At 44.7% G+C, this 19225-nt stretch overlaps 1 protein-coding gene across 7 annotated transcripts in view; it reads left to right on the top strand.

The window, feature by feature from the left end:
• TRAPPC13 (trafficking protein particle complex 13) overlaps positions 1–19225 on the top strand; it is a 153435-nt gene that overhangs the window by 9154 nt on the left and 125056 nt on the right. The window contains exon 2 of one of the 7 annotated variants that reach the window (XM_029576202.1): positions 17893–17928. The exons of the other annotated variants lie outside the window; for them this stretch is intronic. The gene's annotated coding sequence lies outside the window, so the exon portion shown is untranslated. The remainder of the gene's footprint in view (positions 1–17892; positions 17929–19225) is intronic. 7 annotated transcript variants of the gene reach the window in all.

Raw genomic sequence — 19225 nt, 5'->3', positions numbered from 1 at the left:
AGCGATGTCTTATACCGATTATGAGGTGCCAAGAAGTGGGGAGCCCCTATTGCAAAGCAAAGGCAATTGTGTGTGTTTTCCAGTTGTATATGTGCATTAGTGTATTATGTTGTGCATGTTTACAGGCTTGGGGCCTGTGATGGTTTAAGCTCTTACCTGCTAATTGGCTTTCCTGTAGCCCTGACAGTCCAGTCTGTACAAGTGGGATTATCCTCCGGCCAGCAGATGTAGGCAGAGACTAAAAGCTCATCATTGATTCCCCTTCTCCATATAAGCATCCGGTGCTGCCTCAGTACCCTGTGCCAAAGTTAAAAACATCCAAATACAATTGTTAGTTTTGGTTTCCAAAACCCCATCATAACCAAAAAATGTGATACCATCACTCTAGCTACTAGAACAGGAGCAATAATTGGCCAACAACTTTCTCTCCATTCATTTTCTGAGCATAAGGATCACCTGGAACTCAAAGAAAGATATTAGAAACAAACAATATTCCTTCACTCATTTTTCTGTGTATGTCAACTTATATACCTACATACATATATATACCTGCACACAGTTTTGTTTTTTTAATCCCCGTTGTCTTCCTGGGGTGTGGGGCTATAGACTGGTCTGCAGGACTACAGGAAAGCCAGTTAGCAAGTAAGAACCTAACTGATCTTCCTGCTAGACTAGTTTGTATAAGTGGGACGTACCAAAGCTGTACCTGTCCTGGATGGGAGTAATTTAGACCTGCTTCCAGGACTTCCAAGATAATACTGTGCCCTTCTCCTGAAGGTTCAGCCTCAAATGTTCTGTAAATGTATGCAGAAATGCCCCTGTATCTGCCCTGCAGATTTCTGCTTGGTCCATTAGTTCATACTATGCCCAGGATGGTGCCTGGGTCTATGCCAAGAATGCTTTAGGCCTTTGGGACATTGGCTTTGCCTTCAATATACCTGTGCCTGCAATTGCTTACTTAATCTGGTGTGCAATTGTTTCATTAGAGGCCCCCTTGCCTTCCATGGGCTCCTGTGCCTTTCTTGTATTCCTTGTGACTTCTCACTATCGCCTCAGAGCCTTGGGAACCTCTAAGGCTCTGAGCTCCCGCTTCTGACTTTGACCTTCTGTTTCCTAAAGCCCAGTAATGAAATCTCTTAATTTATGAGAAACCACTATTGAAACAGGGAGCTCTTTTTCCTTTAAAATTTTCTAAGCCACCACGGTGAATTTCCACCACTTTCTCCCAGATGCACCCTACAACATCTGAAATAAAGGGTGATCACTTATCCTCTCCTGAGTGAGTCCACCTCCAAGTTGAGGAGGCCTGACCTCAAAAGAAAGTAATCTGAGGGGGAGTGAGGAAGCATTCGTTTCTATGCCTTTTTCAGCAAGCCAGACTGAGTCTGTCCTTGTAATGTTTGTGCATCATGTCTTCCTCTCAGTCTCCTTTGGTGGAAGGCAATCATCAAGAGCCTGGACCTCTTCAACAGGAAATAACTTTCACAACCTGTCCTCACAGAGGCTCCGAACTCTATGCTTTGCTGTGTGGTCTACCTTCGCGCCACTAGCGGCCATGACACCTGTCATTGACTATTCTCTTTATGTAGTCTGCTTCTCTTAACCAAGATTCATGGATCTTCTGGGGAAGAATTATTTGGCTGCGTAGAAAAAATGCATCCTTTCATGTACTTCTAGGACTAAGTCCAGGGACTATACAGGCTTCTGGCTGCTCCATTCTCCGAAGGCTGGATGCCAGTTAAGGTCTTCCCAGGACATTTGAACGCCCCTGGTTCCCATTTTCCCTTTTTGACCTACAATGAGGTTAACCTACAATGAGGTTAACCTAAAACCCTTATCACTGCGCATTACCCGAGCCTTATTAGGGCAAAGGCTACTTCTGCCAGACCTTACCCATCCGGGTCTGCAAATGTCAGCTCCATGCACCTCATACATAGCACATAAGAACATAAGAAATTGCCATGCTGGGTCAGTCCAAGGGTCCATCAAGCCCAGCATCCTGTTTCCAACAGAAGCCAAACCTGGCAATTACCCAAACACCAAGACGATCCCGTGCTACTAATACAATTAGTATGTGAGAGCTAATTGTTCTTTGCTCCCAGCCTCTAAGGGTACACTATTGGCTACTACCTCCTAAGCTGCCTTCTTTGCGCTAGCAGGCGATACTTTGGAATTTTCAACCATTGGGGAAATTCTAGACGGTTGGCTCTTGTCCTCTGCCTGGTTCCCTGCTAAGATTCCCATCCAAGCTTCAGCTACTTCTGACCATATCCTACTTCAACCTGTATGGCAAATGTCAAGGGTACAATTTTCAGGAGGGGCAGCCGTGAGCACTGCTCTATACTGAAGCTCGGGAAGACTAGTTAGTATTTGAGATCCTAATCCGTGAGCATAGGGCTTCACCTTGGCCTTAGCTTCCCTCCCAGTCTAATTAGGCTTTACCACTCCTTGTTTCTCGGGTATCTGGAGTCCCAGCTAACCCTTCTTGCTGTCCTTGAGGGCTCTGGAAGGCATCTAAGCACTAATTTGTTCATAGGCCTACCCTGGGGGACAGGGAATTGGTGTTCTGACACCCAGAGAAGAGACTCTCTGCATTTCTGTGATGTAAGTACACCAGTACCTGGGAGTCCATAATGATAACAGTGACTAACGCCTGATGAAACTTATGACATGGCTTTTTTTCCGAGGAAGAGAGAGAAACATTCCTAAGCTGTTTGCTTTTAGCCTTTAAACAGCCCCCACCCCCTCACAGGACCGGCTCTGGTTGGAGAGGGGGCTGATATGCACTCCCCTACTAGGATCAGTCCATAAAAGGTTCTAGGAGAACCCCTCCTCTAGCGATAACAACCCCTTCACCAACAATGCAATTATTCCACTAGCAAGCCAGGTTAGAGACCTTGGGGCCACCCTTGACTCTAGAATGAATTTCAAAAAGTTCATTAACGCTACAACTAAAGAATGCTTCTTTAAGCTACAGGTCCTGAAGCAGCTAAGACTGCTCTTACACTTCCAGGATTTCCGTTCAGTGCTTCAAGCCATACTGTTTTAAAAGATCGACTATTGTAACGCTCTACTACTCTGTCTCCCCGCCTCTTCTACTAAACCTCTACAGATGCTGCAAAACGCAGCAGCCAGGATCCTTACAAACACACGTTGTAAGGACCACATCACACCAATCCTAAAAATCCTACACTGGCTACCTCTCCAATATAGAATACTCTCCAAGGCTCTCACCATCATCCACAAATCCATCTACCAACAATCCACACTCCAACGCACCATCCCTCTCGAACTACATACTTCCGCAAGGCCGATCAGAACCGCCTACAAAGGTTCGCTCAAGGGCCCCCCCCCCCAAAACATCCTCGGTACGCAACTCTATTCACAAGCGAGCACTTTCAACAGCAGGTCCGCTCCATTGGAATTCACTTCCCCCAGATATACGCCAGGAACAATGCCATCTCTCCTTCAGAAAGAAACTGAAAACCTGGCTGTTCACACAAGCTTACCATTGAAGGAACCTCTATCAACCAACATTGACTCTCACCCTTTGACCTCTTCCCTAATCCCTCCCCCCCCTCCCCGTTACCAGTCCCTGCCCTGACTGCTCACCTCCCCATGTCTCCTCCTCCCACAGGATATATCATGTTAATAATCGCCTAGGATAAATCTCTGTTTATGTCTCGATACTCTATTGTTTTTCGTTGATTAATTTTATCACTCTCTAGTTGTTATCGTTTAAAATCTTTCCTGTCTTCCATCTCCCATGTTTTCGCTCCCTGTTTAATGTAACTTTACCTTCTACTTAGTTGTTAATTGGTTTCCCCTGTTCTATTGTAAACCGGTACGATAAGACCTCGTCTTGAGTATCTGTATAGTAAAAGAATTTAAATAAATAAAATAAATTTTACCATGGAAAAATACTGTGCAGCAAGTTTAGATTTATTGCATGATAACTGCAAACATTGTGTTTTAAAGCCCCAACACATTCTAGCAAATGACCCCTTAAGTTTATACCTAATGCAATGAAGGGCAAAGTGACCTGCCCAAGATCACAACTAGCAGCAGCTGGAACTGAACCTAGCCTTGCTAGTCCACAGTCTGCTGCTTCCACCACCAGGCCACTCCTACACTCCTTTCCTTGAGGGGCTCCAAAGAGGGCATCTGGCCCCTCTTGAACTTGCCCCAACCAGGCAAGATAGGGCCATCTGAAAAAGGGCAACCCCCAGCACTTGCTTCTCCTCTGCAAGAGCCAACCGTTTTTTAGCATCCAGTCAGATGAATCCGGAACAAGTGGATTATGCGCTCTACCAGCAGATGGAGACAGAGCAAACTGACATCACAGTACATATACCCCTGCAGTGATATCAGTCTGCCAGTATTCTCCATCTCCCTACTTGGAATTGCTTCATTTTGAAAAAGAATTAAGGATGTTACATTCGCCTCGCTCTCCTGCGCTGATACCAAAAGGTCCTTCCCACAGTTAAGAATTCCAGAGGTGATTTCCATGGTCCCTCAGATGAGTGCCTTTCAGCCGCTTAAGCAGGAAGCCGAGCGCGGCGGTCACGGCATATGCCCTCTGCCCCCGCAGCCGGAGACCATCTCTGTACTCAGCCAGGTATGGCTGAGCTCAGGTAAGTTTAAATATGAGTGTATACATATATACATTTACAGAGACATAAAAGGAGGCTTTTGTAGCTTAGGGCTTCCTCCTTTTTCCCAGACTCCGTGCTCAATGTGCCATTCTGACGTTCGTCCTGCTCATGGAAGGTCGAGGGACGTGGGCAGTCTAGCGGGTTCAGCAGCCTCTATAGGCTAGGCCCCACTCTGAGGCTTTTTTTGCTGCATGCTAGGCCACAACAGCAATTCACACACTTTTCTTAGGCTGTCCTCTACAGGATTGTTGGTTTGGCGTGTGCATCTAGCTGTTCATCCAGTTTAGTCTAAGTTAAGCGGTGAATTAAGTGTCCGCACACTTACCTGTGCACACAAGTTATATTGTACGCCTAAATTGTTTTATGGTGCTTATTTTTGTAATGCCTAATTTTTGGATGCCTAGTGTTTTTGGACATAAAAAAAACAGAAAAAAAAAAAAACTAGACATATGCCTCCGGCTACTGCTCAAGCGCACTTTTGGCCATAATGGTGCCTATGCCTAAGAAACCTAAGCGTCTTTCTCTTTGCGCTGTCTGTCATATTCTGGCATCTCAGCCAGGAATGCCTGTTGACTTGTGCCAGCGCTGTTTGGAGGCTCAGGAAGAATTGCCTTCCTGTGATTTTACTAAGCCTGGCTCTTCTCAGCTGGATATAGGTCTGGGTACTGACTGCTCAGGTGGATCACCTGATTTTTGAACTCCCCTAACTGGTTCTTCAGCAGGGAATGGTAGCTCAGTGAGTATGCCTCAAGTACCTCCTGGATTGGATGCTTCTACCTTTTTGTGGGTAGAGTTTTTCCAAGGATTGCAATCCTTTCTCTAGGTGCAATCTTCAGCCCTCTCTAACACTCCCAGAGCAAAGTTCCAGGTAGGAATCTTGCTGGAACCTACTGTTAAGCGCTGAAGTATTGCTAGAGTGACAGTGGAACGTCCCGATGGAGCTCCAGATGGCAAGGATGATGACGCCGATCCTGACTCCCTTGAAGATGGTGAAGTTCCTCCAAGATTAGAACCATATAGAACTATGCTACAGTTCTTTCATAAAAATGAACTGCCAGCTCTGATTTCCCAGACCTTGAAAATGCTCGGAGTTCCTGGGGCAGACGCTGTGACTGAGCCGAAGAAAAACCCCATTTTGGTTTCCTTGCGTAAGGCCTCTTGTTTTTTCTTGTAATGGAAGCTATTCAAGAATTAATTGATCTTGAGAGGGGTGCCCTAGAGGCTAATTTCAAAGGGGATCAGGTTTTGGAAGGCCTGTACTCTCTGGATCCAGTGGTAAGATAGTATTTGTTTTCCGAAGGTAGTTGCACTTGTGTGTGCAGTCTCCAAGCGGACCACTCTTTCCATGGAAGGATGCTCATGATAGGATTGAGACTATCCTTAAACAAGTATTTGATGCAGTGGCAATGTCCTTGCAGATTGCTTCTTGTTCCCTGGTGACTTGATCCTTTTTGCTTCTCTCCCTGGAGGTTGTTGACTCTGGGGTGAACTCCAGGGCAGATATGGAGCCAGCTGCTGCTTTTTTGGCAGATGCGGGCTGTGATTTGGTCTGCTCTTCAGCGAGAGGAATGGCTTCCATAGTAGCGGTCAAGCATCAGTTATGGCTGAGAAATCAGTCGGCTGATGGAACCTCCAAGGCTAACCTTAACAAATTGCCCTTTAAAGGGTCGCTATTATTTGGGAGCAAGTTGGAAAAACTGGCCAGTAAGTGGGGTGAATCCCTGGTTCCTCGTTTGCTAGAAGATAAGAAGTAGATGCCACGTTATTTTAACATGAGAGGTCGTACTAGAGGATCCAAGCATTTTTGTCCCTATAGAGAAATGACCCTTCAGAGAACTCGACCTTTTGGTAGGTCTCAGTCCTTTCGTCCCCGACAGCCAAGAAGGGGCGTGGGTTCGAATAGTAGAACCTCCTGACCCTCCCAGTGAAGGTTTGCTGACCCACCCCCAGGAACAGGAGATTTGGGGGGGCGCCTCTCTCTTCTATCAGAGGTGGGTTGAGATCATATCGGATCAATGTTTCCTGGAAGTGATATGAGAAGGATATGTGCTGGAGTTTCGCAGTGTTCCTCGCGAAGTGTTCATGGTGTCTCCCTGCTACTCAACCCAGAAGAAGCAGGAAGTGGAAACTACATTGGCAAGACTCCTTAGTCTGAGGACTGTGGTTCCAGTGCCCACGTCTCAAGAAAATACGGGTCAATATTCCATTTATTTCATTGTGCCCAAGAAAGAGGGCTCCTTTATGTCCCATCCTGGATCTCAAAGGTGTCAACCGTCATCTGTGGATGACGCATTTTCACATGGAAACATTGTGCTCGGTAATATTGGCCGTACAGTCAAGGGAATTTCTGACCTCTTTGGATCTGTCAGAGGCATACCTTCGTATTCCCATCTGACTTTAACATCAACGCTTTCTGCAGTTTGAAGTTCTGGGACGTTATCATCTGTTTTGGCCCTGCCCTTTGGTCTAGCAACTGCCCAAGGACTTTTTCCAAGGTAATGGTGATAGTGGCAGTAGAATTGAGAAAAGATGGGATCCTCATACACCCGTATTTGGAAGACTGCTAATTTGAACCAAGTTTCTAGAAGAGAGCTGCAGCATGACCTGCAAAGTGATCTCCCTGTTGCAGGAGCTCGGCTGGGTGGTGAACCTGGTCAAGAGCAGTCTTCAGCCTTCTTAGATGTTGGAATACCTCTGGGTTCGGTTCGACATAAATCAGGGCAAGGTTTTCTTGCTGGAAGTGCACATTCCGAAGTTGATGACAGCTCCATCTGTTTTTGAAACTGCACCCGACCATATGGTCCTACCTGTAAGAACTTCACTTAATGGCAGCAACCCTGGAAGTGGTCCCATGGGCAAGGGCACATATGCGTCCTCTTCAGCGCTCCCTGCTGTCTTGTGGAACTCGCAGTCTCGAGACTATTCGATTCAGCTCCTCTTGCCGATGGAAGTCTTCTCACAACTGCAGTGGTGGCTGAAGGCAGATCATCTAAGGAAGGGAATTTCCCTAGCACCATCAGACTGGCTAGTACTGACAAAAGATGCGAGCCTGCTTGGTTGGGGAGCTCACTGTCAGGAACTGATGGTGCAAGTGGGCTGGAATACAGACGAGTCCCTCTGGACCATCAATCGACTGGAAGCCAGGACGGTTCGGTTGGCATGTTTGCAGTTCAGTGACAGATTGCAGGGTCGATCGGTCCAGATAATGTCAGAAAATGCAATGACTGTGGCTTACATCAATTGGCAGGGAAGAACCAAGAGCCAGCAAGTGTCAAGGGAAATAGATGCTTATGGGTTAGAAGTGTATCTCCAGATGATCTCAGCTTCACACATAGCAGGAAAAGAAAATGTAAGAGCAGACTTTCTCAGCAGGGAGAGTCTAGACCCAGGAGAACGGGCTTTGTCAGATGAGACGTTTCAGCTGATTCTGGATCGCTGAGGTCCCCTGTTCCTAGACCTCCTGGCGACTTCTCGCAATGCAAAAGTTCCATGATTCTTCAGTCGCAAGAGAGATCCGAAGTCATGGGGATCAATGCCCTAGTGCATGAATGGCCGAAAGACAAGTTGCTGTATTCCTTTCCTCCATGGCCTATGTTGGGCAGATTGATCCGAAGGATTGAATGCCACAGAGGGATGGTGCTCTTTGTTGCTCCTGATTGGCCCAAGAGGCTGTGATATGTGAATTTGTGGTGGCTCTTGAGGGACTTACCTCTTCGACTTCTAGCACACAGGAACCTGCTAAGTCTGGTCCAGTTCTTCACAAAGATCCGACTTGATTTTGTCTTATAGTATGGCCCTTGAGATGGCTTGATTGCTGAAAAGTGGATACTCTATGGTAGTGAATTCCACTTTGCTTAGAGAACATAAGAACATGCCATACTGGGTCAGACCAAGGGTCCATCAAGCCCAGCATCCTGTTTCCAACAGTGGCCAATCCAGGCCATAAGAGCCTGGCAAGTACCCAAAAACTAAGTCTATTCCATGTTACCATTGCTAATGTCAGTGGCTATTTTCTAAGTGAACTTAATAGCAGGTAATGGACTTCTCCTCCAAGAACTTATCCAATCCTTTTTTAAACACAGCTATACTAACTGCACTAACCACATCCTCTGGTAACAAATTCCAGAGTTTAATTGTGCGTTGAGTAAAAAAAGAACTTTCTCCGATTAGTTTTAAATGTGCCCCATGCTAACTTCATGGAGTGCCCCCTAGTCTTTCTACTATCCGAAAGAGTAAATAACCTATTCACATCTACCCGTTCTAGACCTCTCATGATTTTAAACACCTCTATCATATCCCCCCTCAGTAGTCTCTTCTCCAAGCTGAAAAGTCCTAACCTCTTTAGTCTTTCATCGTAGGGAAGTTGTTCCATTCCCCTTATCATTTTGGTAGCCCTTCTCTGAACCTTCTCCATTGCAATTATATCTTTTTTGAGATGCGGCGACCAGAATTGTACACCGTATTCAAGGTGCGGTCTCACCATGGAGCGATACAGAGGCATTATGACATTTTCCGTTTTATTCACCATTCCCTTTCTAATAATTCCCAACATTCTGTTTGCTTTTTTGACTGCCACAGCAGTTCTCCAGTTCCTTGGCCTATGTGCGAGTTTGGCGAGTGTTTGAGGCTTGGTACGCTTCTTCATTCGACCAAGATCCCACTCATTTTGGAATTTTTGCAGGATGGCTTGAATAAAGGTTTGGTCCTTAATTCCTTAAAGGTACAAGTAGCGGCTCTCACCTGTTTCAGGGGCCAGGTGAATGGTGGTTCCTTGTTAGTTCATCCTGATATGGCTCATTTCCTGAAAGGAATGAAAAATCTTCATTCTCCATTGCAGTTTCCGGTACCCTTATGGAGTCTTAACTTGGTCTTGGATTTCTTAGTGGGTCCTAAGTTTAGACCATTGCGTAACCTGTCCTTGCAATTACTGACCTTGAAAACGGTGTTTCTTGTGGCAATTTGTTATGCGCGGAGTTTACAAGCTGCAGGCCTTGTCTTGCCGGGAGCCCTTCCTGCTGGTGACTCCAAGGGCGATACAGCTGCGTACTATTTTTACTGAAATGGACAATGAAATACACTTTAATCAGTCCATCTCCCTGCCATCTCTGGACAGGAAGAGAGAGAGAGAGACATAGGGGAGTAGGGTCTGTTGCGACCCTTGAATGTCAAGAGGCTTATCATCCGGTATCTAGTGTTACTGATCCTTTACGGAAAACGGATCACCTGCTTGTCCTCAACAGCAGTACTAAACAAGGAGAGCTTGCCTCACGGGCTACAATCACCTGCTGGATTAAGGAGGTAGTCAGAGTGGCATATGTTGATGCTGGCAAGCTGTTACCTAGTCCAATTAGGGCTCATTCCACTAGGTTCAGGTGGTGTCATGGGCGAAAGTTAGGTTGCTGTCTTTGACATTTGCCGAGCTGCAACGTGGTCCTCCTTACTGTGCACACACTGTTTTCATAGGAGAAATAGACAGTGGGTAACAGACAGACTAGATATAGTCTGTTACTCAGCTTCTCTTTTCTCTGCAAATTCAGTGCCTGAAAAATTATTATCCACGTATAACCTACCTTTTCCAGGTATTATCGTCTGGATGTGCAGACCCGGGAGGACGCAGTTGTTGCACGTATTGTTTTGACAGAACCACAGGAGGCCTCCCGCCTTGTTCGGGAGTAGCTTGGGTTCATCCCACTTGTTCTAGATCATCTGACTGGAAGCTAAGAAATGAGAAATTACTACTTACCTGATAATTTTCTTTTCTTTAGGACAATCAGATGAGTTCAGCTTCCCTTCCTTGGCTGCCGAATGATTGTACTGTGGTCCTCTTGTGTGACTATGTGTTACAGGGATTACTGGTGTTAGCCCAGTCCTTAGACTTGTGTTATTACATTTCTTGTCTGAGCTCAGTGCTTCCTATTGGCTGAGCATTGACATGGTTATCTGTTTTTAATCAAGTTTTTTGCTAGTTTGTCCACAGTTTGCTTTTGAAGAAAATACTGGCAGGCTGATGTAACTGCAGGGATATATGTACTGTGATGTTAATTTGCTCCGTCTCCATCTGCTGGTAGAGATGCATAACTCACTTGTTCTGGATTCATCTGACTGTCTTAAAGAAAAAGAAATTATCAGGTAAGTAGTAATTTCTCATTGCTCCGTCTGGGACCTTATGTAAGAAAGTTCACGATCTTACCCTCTCTGTCCGTTATTACCAGTGGGAAAAAGTCACCTTGGCCTCCCAGAGGGCTCCTGGACCCAACCCAGGAGAATTTGAGACCCAAAGCCTTCGTACCTATTAGCCTGGGGAGAAAATGAGAAGGAAAGTCAGGTTTAGTGGAGCTTTTCTGTATCTGACCTGGGAATCCTTAAACCATTTACCTTCCTCTGCTAGATATGGACTTCATAGCTGAAGGCAACGCTCGCTCACTGTCTGTTTCCTACCCTGGAGAAGTTTTCTCCCTGAGGGGACCAGACTACTAGTTGGTTAAACACAGGTAAGATAGACATATGGAATCACCTTGCTAAAGTAAGATGCATCCTATAATATGCCTCTTTTTTTTTTTTTTTTTAAACCGCAAGGCTTAAAAAAAAAAAAGACTGCCATCCTCTTCAGCAGTGGCAGCTTATGATTCTACCAGCCCCTTTAGGGAGCCTCTGTCAAGCAGAGGGACAGACAGCTGGTTCCACTGGATGTTCCCTCAATCCTTCCGCAGCAGAGAGGGTGGGAGAAGTGAGCTCTCATGGACAATGGGATGGATAAGAGATACAGCATATGGCTTGATTGCCTTAATATAAATAACTTAAATCCACAAATGGAACTTGAAGTTCGAACCAGGTTTCCAGATAACTGATTGCAGCTGAAGATCTAAGTCAATGCCCAGTTGCCTGAGCTCATGGTAAGAAAGTGCACCTTCACCCAGCTGCAACCTGGCCATTAGGATTACTGTTCACCTACTCTGAGCTCCTAATTGGCTTTGCCTGTTGTTGCTGTGATCCTCTCATTAAGGGGGTTTCCCACAGCTGTGACCAATCAAGGATTTCAGAACCTGCAAATCTACTTTCTTTTTCCTACGTCTACAACCCCCCAAAAAAGAATTCTATCTTCTTCTATAAGGAAAATTGCAATTATGATTGCATTTTCCTATGATATTTGGGATCTGAACCCAGGATCTTCAAAAATGTGAATCTCAAGAAACAGGAGATGAATTGCTTTGTGCACAGTGATAGAAAGAGTTACCATGTTAACAAACCGGCTGGGCTTTGGTTTTCCTGCTCCCTAGTCATTTATCTTAACCACTTAGCTACTTCCTCTCCTGGGTCCCTGAAACTGGCTCGCCAGGTTAATTGGCTGTGCCTGCCCAAGGAGGTTCCAGCCTGAACAGAGGAACTCATCCAGTCCTGATTATGGTATCCCAAAATCACTTCTACTATACTCATTAACAGCAAGGCATGTTCAAACTGTGCTCTTGAGTTGCCCACGTGCTATTTTACAACAGTGGTTATAGGCTGGAGCTTTGCTACCATGCAGGAGAACAAGGTTGGATTCCCAAGCTCTTTTTCTGCTACTCAGGCCAACAGAGGCTTGTGATTCGTTACTGCACTGTTTTCCTTTCTCTTTCTCTGGCTCCTGCCCTGTCAGCAAAACCAGAGCCTTATCTGGCCTTTTGCCCCGCTTCACCAGGGAAATCGGTACCTTGTCAGGTGTGTTGCCCTGGGAGCCCAGTCATTAGCTCCTGCTGCTGGCCCCACCAAGGTAAAGCAACGGGGAATTCTCCTCCAGTGCTTGCTCCTTGGCATTGGGACTCAGTCTCCACTGAGTTAGGTTCTCTCAGGAAAGGAAAGCGAGTTATGTCAGTATAGCCCTCCTTTTTCAGTGAATAGCTACCTTCTAAGCACCTCAGGAAACCAGAGAGACCGAAACATCTAGTTGTACTGGGGAAGGAAGATCAGCCCTTTGAAGGACTGTCCTCCTAGAGTATGCTAGGGAAAGCAACACAATGGAGTGCTGTTCCCTTGGAGCTACTCCTTTCTGGCCCATGAAGCTACAGTACCAGATCATCTGTCGGCAGGAACTGAGACAGCACCAGGCGCTTTTATATGGAGAAGGGGCTAGATGACTTTCGGTCTCTGCCTCCATCTGCTGGCCAGAGGATAATCCAGCTTGTACACACTGATCTGGCAGGACGATCAGGAAGTTCTTGATCTCTTAAGCACACATCTATCAGTCAAGTCTATGGCCTCTGTAAGTTTGGCATTAGTAGGGCATGTAAACAAATCTGTCCACAAGAACAGACTCATGCAAAACACTTATGAAAGTAGGATGGTGGAAAAACCAAATCTGTTCCTATGCCCGCTTTTGTTCGGGAGTGGAGGAATAGTGTCGCGGTTAGAGCAGCAGGCTGAGAAACGGGGAAGCCAGGGTTGAAATCCCACTGGTGCTCCTTGTGACTTTGGGCAAATCATTTCACCCTCCATTGCCTCAGGTGCAAACTTAGAGCCTGATTTACTAAGGCTTTTCTACCATTCTGTGTCTATGGGAAAAATGCTTAGTAAATGTCGCCCCCTTATATTGTGAGTCCTGTACATGAATCTGTAACTCACCTTGAGCTCTGATTTGGAAAGGTGAGGAATTAGATCTAAAATCCATGTTCCAAAGGTACATTGCCTTTTCAGTTTTATTGCACTATTTCTTTTCTTCAGTATATCTTTTTGTCTTGTGACAGCATGGGGTTTTATTTCTACATTTTATCATCTCTGTAGAAAGAAAGGCTCATTTGATCCTACTGTCTATCAGCCTGATGTCTCTACCTGAGGCCTAGTTCTGACTCATTTAAAACTGTGTAGAGGGGGAGGGGTGGCTGGGAAATTTTTTAAAATTAGTTTTAACAAATTGACTATAGCAGACAGTGATTTGGATTTGATTTGTACTCTTCTTTCAATTCATTTTGTTTCCTGATTAGCATGTGTAGCCAATTTCTGTAGCAAGAGCCGCCTTCTGTTTTAGGGTGTCAAATGAATTGGTTAAGAATTAATTCAACATCAGACACACTATTGGTGTATTTAAAAATTTCTAGACCACTTATAGCACTCTGTGTTTTTGGTGTGGTGGCCTTTTGGTTTTTTTTTTCAAAGATAAGATACCAATTCCTTATACAGAAATAATCTATATTTTAAATTATACCATAAAGAATAAGATGTAAAAGCTGTAGATTTTTAGAAGAAACATAAATGAGAGCACTTTTCTTTAGTTTTGTTATTAATTTCAGTATATCTGGATATTTCATGAAAATCTTAAACATAAAAATGGCAGCATTACAGATTAGCTTTCCCTAAATGTTCCTGATCTTTTAAGCATTTGTCATACTATGTCCTTTTCCTTTTTTTTTTTTTTTTTCCTTCTCCAGCTTGTACTGTGTTGTATCCTGTGGCCTATGTGAGCTTGGGGTGGATTATGATGGCATAAACCAGACACGCCAGCATACATTTTTAGCACAGTTTGTTTACACAGTGTGGCAAAACAGTTTGACTCCTTTTACAGGACAGCAGGTGCCAGTATTCCACTATCACTAGCAGATGGTGCTGAAGGAATTAATCTTAATAGAGCCAATTGATGATGTCCCGTGTTATCTGAAGAGTATGTTAGATTTTTAACTATCTAAAAAAGTGACTGCTGGTTAGTAGCATCTGAAATCATGAGAGACACGTACAGCTGTGGTAGGATTGCCAAAGTTACTAGATTTATTTAGTTAGGGCACTGCAGTTAAGTAGATTTATGTAATATCTTTTTCGTTCACTATTCCTCCTTTTTTATAATCTCTTTAGTTTTACTGCTGTGTTTGAAACTCGTTGTTCTCAGGCAAGTGAGAAGCTGGGTGATCCCAGTGTTTTGAATGTGTGGTCTCACTTTCCTAATGCCGCGCACCCCCAGGCACCTCTCCTGGGGGCGCCATGCTTTATTGTAATTAGGGGCCATGCAGTCAAGGAGGCGCTAGGGTCGATTGTGCGCCCCTACTTCTTCCTTGACAGCATGCCCCAGGGAGAGGCCAGCTGTCTGCGGCCGTCTGCCGGTTTAGAAAACCAATGCTGAATTTATCGGCAACTGTTTTCTAAATCGGCACAGGTTTGGAAAATGGACGCTGGTTAACTGAGCGTCCGTTTCCTGAACCTGACCGCCGGCATTTAAAAAAAAATAAAAAAAATTTTTTTTAGTATAAATGTTTTTATTGTTTCAAGTATAACATGTACAACTTCCACTTTTTTTTTAAATCTTTCGTTCCTCCTATTTAATATTGCAATGATATTAAGTACTTTTGGGAGTGTTGGGTGCACTTTTTTTTTTTTTTATTTCGGGTGAATAACTAATAGCCTCATCAACATGCATTTGCATGTGATGAGCACTATTAGTTTCACCGCACGTTGGACATGCATTGTGGCGATGCTAATCCCCTTATTGTTGCACCTACACAACCCGCATCCAACTGTGGGTTAAACAGTACACTCAGCCGAGTGCACTGTATTGCATCGGCCCCAAAATGATCTCAGAACAGTTAAGTTCATAGATAGTTGTAGTGTGCCATGAAGCCATTGTCTCTGTTCAGACCTAGGGTAGTGATGTTTTTTGTTTAGTTCCAATTCAGCAGTTTCACACTGGAGTGTTCCTTTGAAGTTCCTTTTTAGGAGTGCCCTAACTAAATAAAGGTCAGATAAAGAATGTCCTGGAAGGTTGAAATGTTCTCATACTGGTTTCCATTTTTAATGTCAGATTTATGTCCATTTGTTCTTTTCCTTAGAGCTTGACCTGTTTGTCCTATGTAGACAGCAGAGGGACATTGCTGGCAGGTGATAACATACATTGCACTGGAAGAAGTGAGAGCAGTATGAGGGTGTTCTGTAATCTGTCTGATGTTGTGCACCTCTTTCCCTGCTGATTCCACACCTTTTGGGACCAGCAATGCTGCATACAGTTCTCTCTACTCCCCCACTTATACCTACGCAATCCGAATGGTTCAGAAAATACCACATGTTTTTTCCACAGAATCGGACTTTTATTTATCAGACTTTGCAGGGTTAACATTTAGAAGAAAATAAACAGTACGTATCTCTAAAGTCCTTGCTGCTTAACATAGGCTTATATGGAATAAAGCTCTGCTTCATTAGTAGATTGAAACAATCCAGAACCCTAAACCTCCCCCAGCTTTAGGGGATTACCTTCTGTTTCACTCTGGAGCAGTCTCTGTTTGGGGATCTTCTCATACAATCTCTGGTGAATAGTGTGTGAGTTCTTGGTCCCTGTCGCAGGTTGGGCTGAGAAGGCATTTGTCAGCCCGGCAGAAGGAAAGCCAGCTTTGGTACAGGCAGCCAGGTAACAGCAGGAATCTCTTACGTGAAGATGTCTAGTCTCAGAAACTGGAGTTCTTCCTTCACAGCTTGTAGGGGCAAGAGTGATACCTTGGGCATTGTCTTCAAGTGTAAATTCTTTCTTTTTGGTTGTCCCTGTCCTCTCTCCCCTGCTGCTTTTAACAGCCCAGACATGCATATATAAACAGCTCATACATAGTCAAAAAGCAGGATAGATGGGGTCGTTTCTTCATTTCAGAATGATGGTCCCTCTTCTCCATTGGGAGGGGGGGAGTCAATGCTCCTGCTGCGTGGCGATCAGGTCTGGGGTCCTTTCACCTCTTGACCAGTGCTGCCTTGCCATGTTGGCAATTTTCTCTATTTCAGATAGCTGATGCCTCTCTCCCATTTTGGGAGGGGGGGGGGGTGTAACTGTTTCTGTCTGATGAACTGTGCTTGGATAGGCTGTTTCGCTGTTCTGGGTGGGTTAAGTTGTTTTTGGAGTTCACCTGTGAGCCCCCTTCCTGGATTGGTTGTTTCTTGTTTCCAGGTAGACATAAAAAAAAAAAAAACCCAAAACAAAACCATAAAAACAAGTTTTGCCATGCTGGGTCAGACCAAAGATCCATCAAGCCCAGCATCTTTTTTCCAACAGTGGCCAAGCCAGGTCACAAATACCTGGCAGGATCCCTAAGTTCAGTAGGTTCCATGCTGCTTATCCCAGGGACAAGTCCACTTTAATGTTTTGGATTTTTTTTCCAGGAACTTGTCCAAACTTTTTTTTTTTTTTTTAACCCAGCTACACTAAGGGGTAGATTTTATAAATTTACGTGCGCGTGTACTTTTGTTCGTGCACCAGGCGCGAACAAAAGTACGCTGGATTTTATAAGATATGCACGTAGCCACACGTATCTTATAAAATCCGGGGTCGGCGTGCGCAAGGGGGTGCACATTTGTGCAACCTGCGCATTCCGAGCCCGGCGCGCACTGCCTGTTCCCTCCGCCACCCCCCCTACCTTTGTTGGTAGATTTACGCCTGCCGAAAGCAGGTGTAAATCTGCGCACACCAGTGGGCTGCTGGCGCACCATCACCCGACCCGGGGGCTGGTCCGGAGGCCTCGACCATGCCCCTGGGCCGGCGTCATGCCCTGACACGCCTCCCGCCCCGAAATTAGTCCCGCCCCCTTGCAAAGCCCCGGGACTTACGCGCATCCCGGGGCTTGCGCACGCTGCCGAGCCTATGCAAAATAGGCTCGGCACGCGCAGGGGGGGTTTGGGGTAGGTTTTCGGGGATCGCGCGTACCCCTTTGAAAATCTACCCCTTAGAGTTTTTACTACATCCTTTTGCAACAAATTTCAGAGTTTAATTATGCGTTGAGTAAAAAAGTATTTTCTCCTATTTGTTTTAAATATATTGTCTAGTAACTTAATTGCATGTCCCCTAGTCTTTGTAATTTTTGAAAGCATAAACAACTGGTTCGTGTTTACCCATTCCAATCCATTCATTATTTTATAGATCTCTGTCGTCTCTTCCCCAAGCTGAAGATCCCTAACCTCTTTAGCCTTTCCTCATAGGGAAATTGTACCATCCCTATTATATTTTAGTAATTCATTTGTGTATGTTTAATTTGTATCATGTGTGCCCAAGATGCTGATAGTACTGACATTTTTTAATTGTGAAATTGTTTTATTTTCTTGTAGCAATTTACTTAGCAGTAGTCTGTACTATTAGGACCAAGGGTTGTTTGTACTTTTCTGACCTGTGGCTGTCCTGGGGACACTTTTTATCATTTGTTGAAAGAAGCTTATAGCCCTTAAATTAAACAAGCAGATCAGATAACCTGAGCAATATTGTTACCCTGGTCAAAAGTTCTTCATCTTGTTTTTCTGTTGAAATATACAGGTCAGCGTCCATCTTTTAAAGTCTGCCCCCTCTGAGGTCAGTATTCATAGAAGTTAGAATTGATATTTTTACAGTGAAACCTTTGGTATCTCCCTACAGAAGAGCATGTAAATGAGCCCCAGATGTTGTATGTTTGGGACCTTGATAGTGTTGCTCAGGCTAATATTTATTTTTATTTATTTATTTTTAATTTTTATATACCGACCTTCTTGCATAAAATGCAAATCAGGCCGGTTTACATTGCAAACTGAACAAGCAGGAAATATAATTCCTTAGTCGGATACATAGAACATCTAGAATTAAAAATGTAAAAGCAAACTTTTTAGACAGCTTAATAGAGGTTAATTAAATAACAAACATAACTAAACTTATTTTACACAAAGCACGAAAGTTAGCACGAAGGGGAGCACAAAGGGGAAAGCCCCTTTGTCGCGCCCCTTCGGCGCGCGACGCCCGATGGAACGGCGTCTTTTACCGGCTCTGCCGTTAGCATGATGATGTCATTTTGTGGGCGGGTCTCATTCTCTCTGAGGACTCCCTCCGTTGTCAGTTTCAGTTTCATGGCGATTCTTTTTCATTTTTTTTTATGTTTGTTTCAGCCCGGGATTGTCTCTCAGGGCACCCGATGCTAGTGGGCTGCCCCTCACCCTCGCTGCCCGATGGAACGGCGTCTTTTTTTTTTTTTATGTGGACAGAGTTTGCCTCTGGGTTTCTGGAAAGATCTGTTTCCTGAGTTGGTGTCATTGTTATACAATTTATGGTTGCTGGAGAGTATCTGTTTGAGGTGGGGGGCTGTAGGCAGACCAGGATAGCTAGGTTTGTGGTGTAAGTATCTCCAGCAAAATCCTCGGAGAATAACTTTGTGGGCTGGGTACTTGTCTAAAATCAGGTGGAAGCTTGTTCCAGCAAGAGGAGGTAAAAACCCCTGACCTGAATTTAAACAGAGACTGTAACATTGGATAGTTCTGCAAGAGACTAAATGCACAATCAAATCTTTCTGGGTAGAAATCTCTTGTGCGTTGGGGAAGAGTATAGTGATAGGACTATACTACCGTCCACCTGGCCAAGATGGTGAGGAGGACAGTGAAACAGTGAAATGCTAAGAGAAATTAGGGAAGCTAACCAAATAGGTACTGCAGTAATAATGGGAGATTTCAATTACCAAAAACACAACAGAGCTTTCAATTACCCCAATATTGACCGGGTAAGTGAAACATCAGGGCATGCTATAGAGAGAAAAAGTTCTTGGAATGGAATAAATATCAGTTCTATGGAGCAATTGGTTCAGAAACTGACAACAGGGAGCAATTTTAGATCTAATTCTCAGTGGAGC

The sequence above is a fragment of the Rhinatrema bivittatum genome, chromosome 1 (genome assembly GCF_901001135.1).
Source record: "Rhinatrema bivittatum chromosome 1, aRhiBiv1.1, whole genome shotgun sequence".
Taxonomy (NCBI): domain Eukaryota; kingdom Metazoa; phylum Chordata; class Amphibia; order Gymnophiona; family Rhinatrematidae; genus Rhinatrema; species Rhinatrema bivittatum.
Note: the sequence above shows the minus strand (reverse complement) of the source record. Positions and strands in the feature narration are given on the sequence as shown.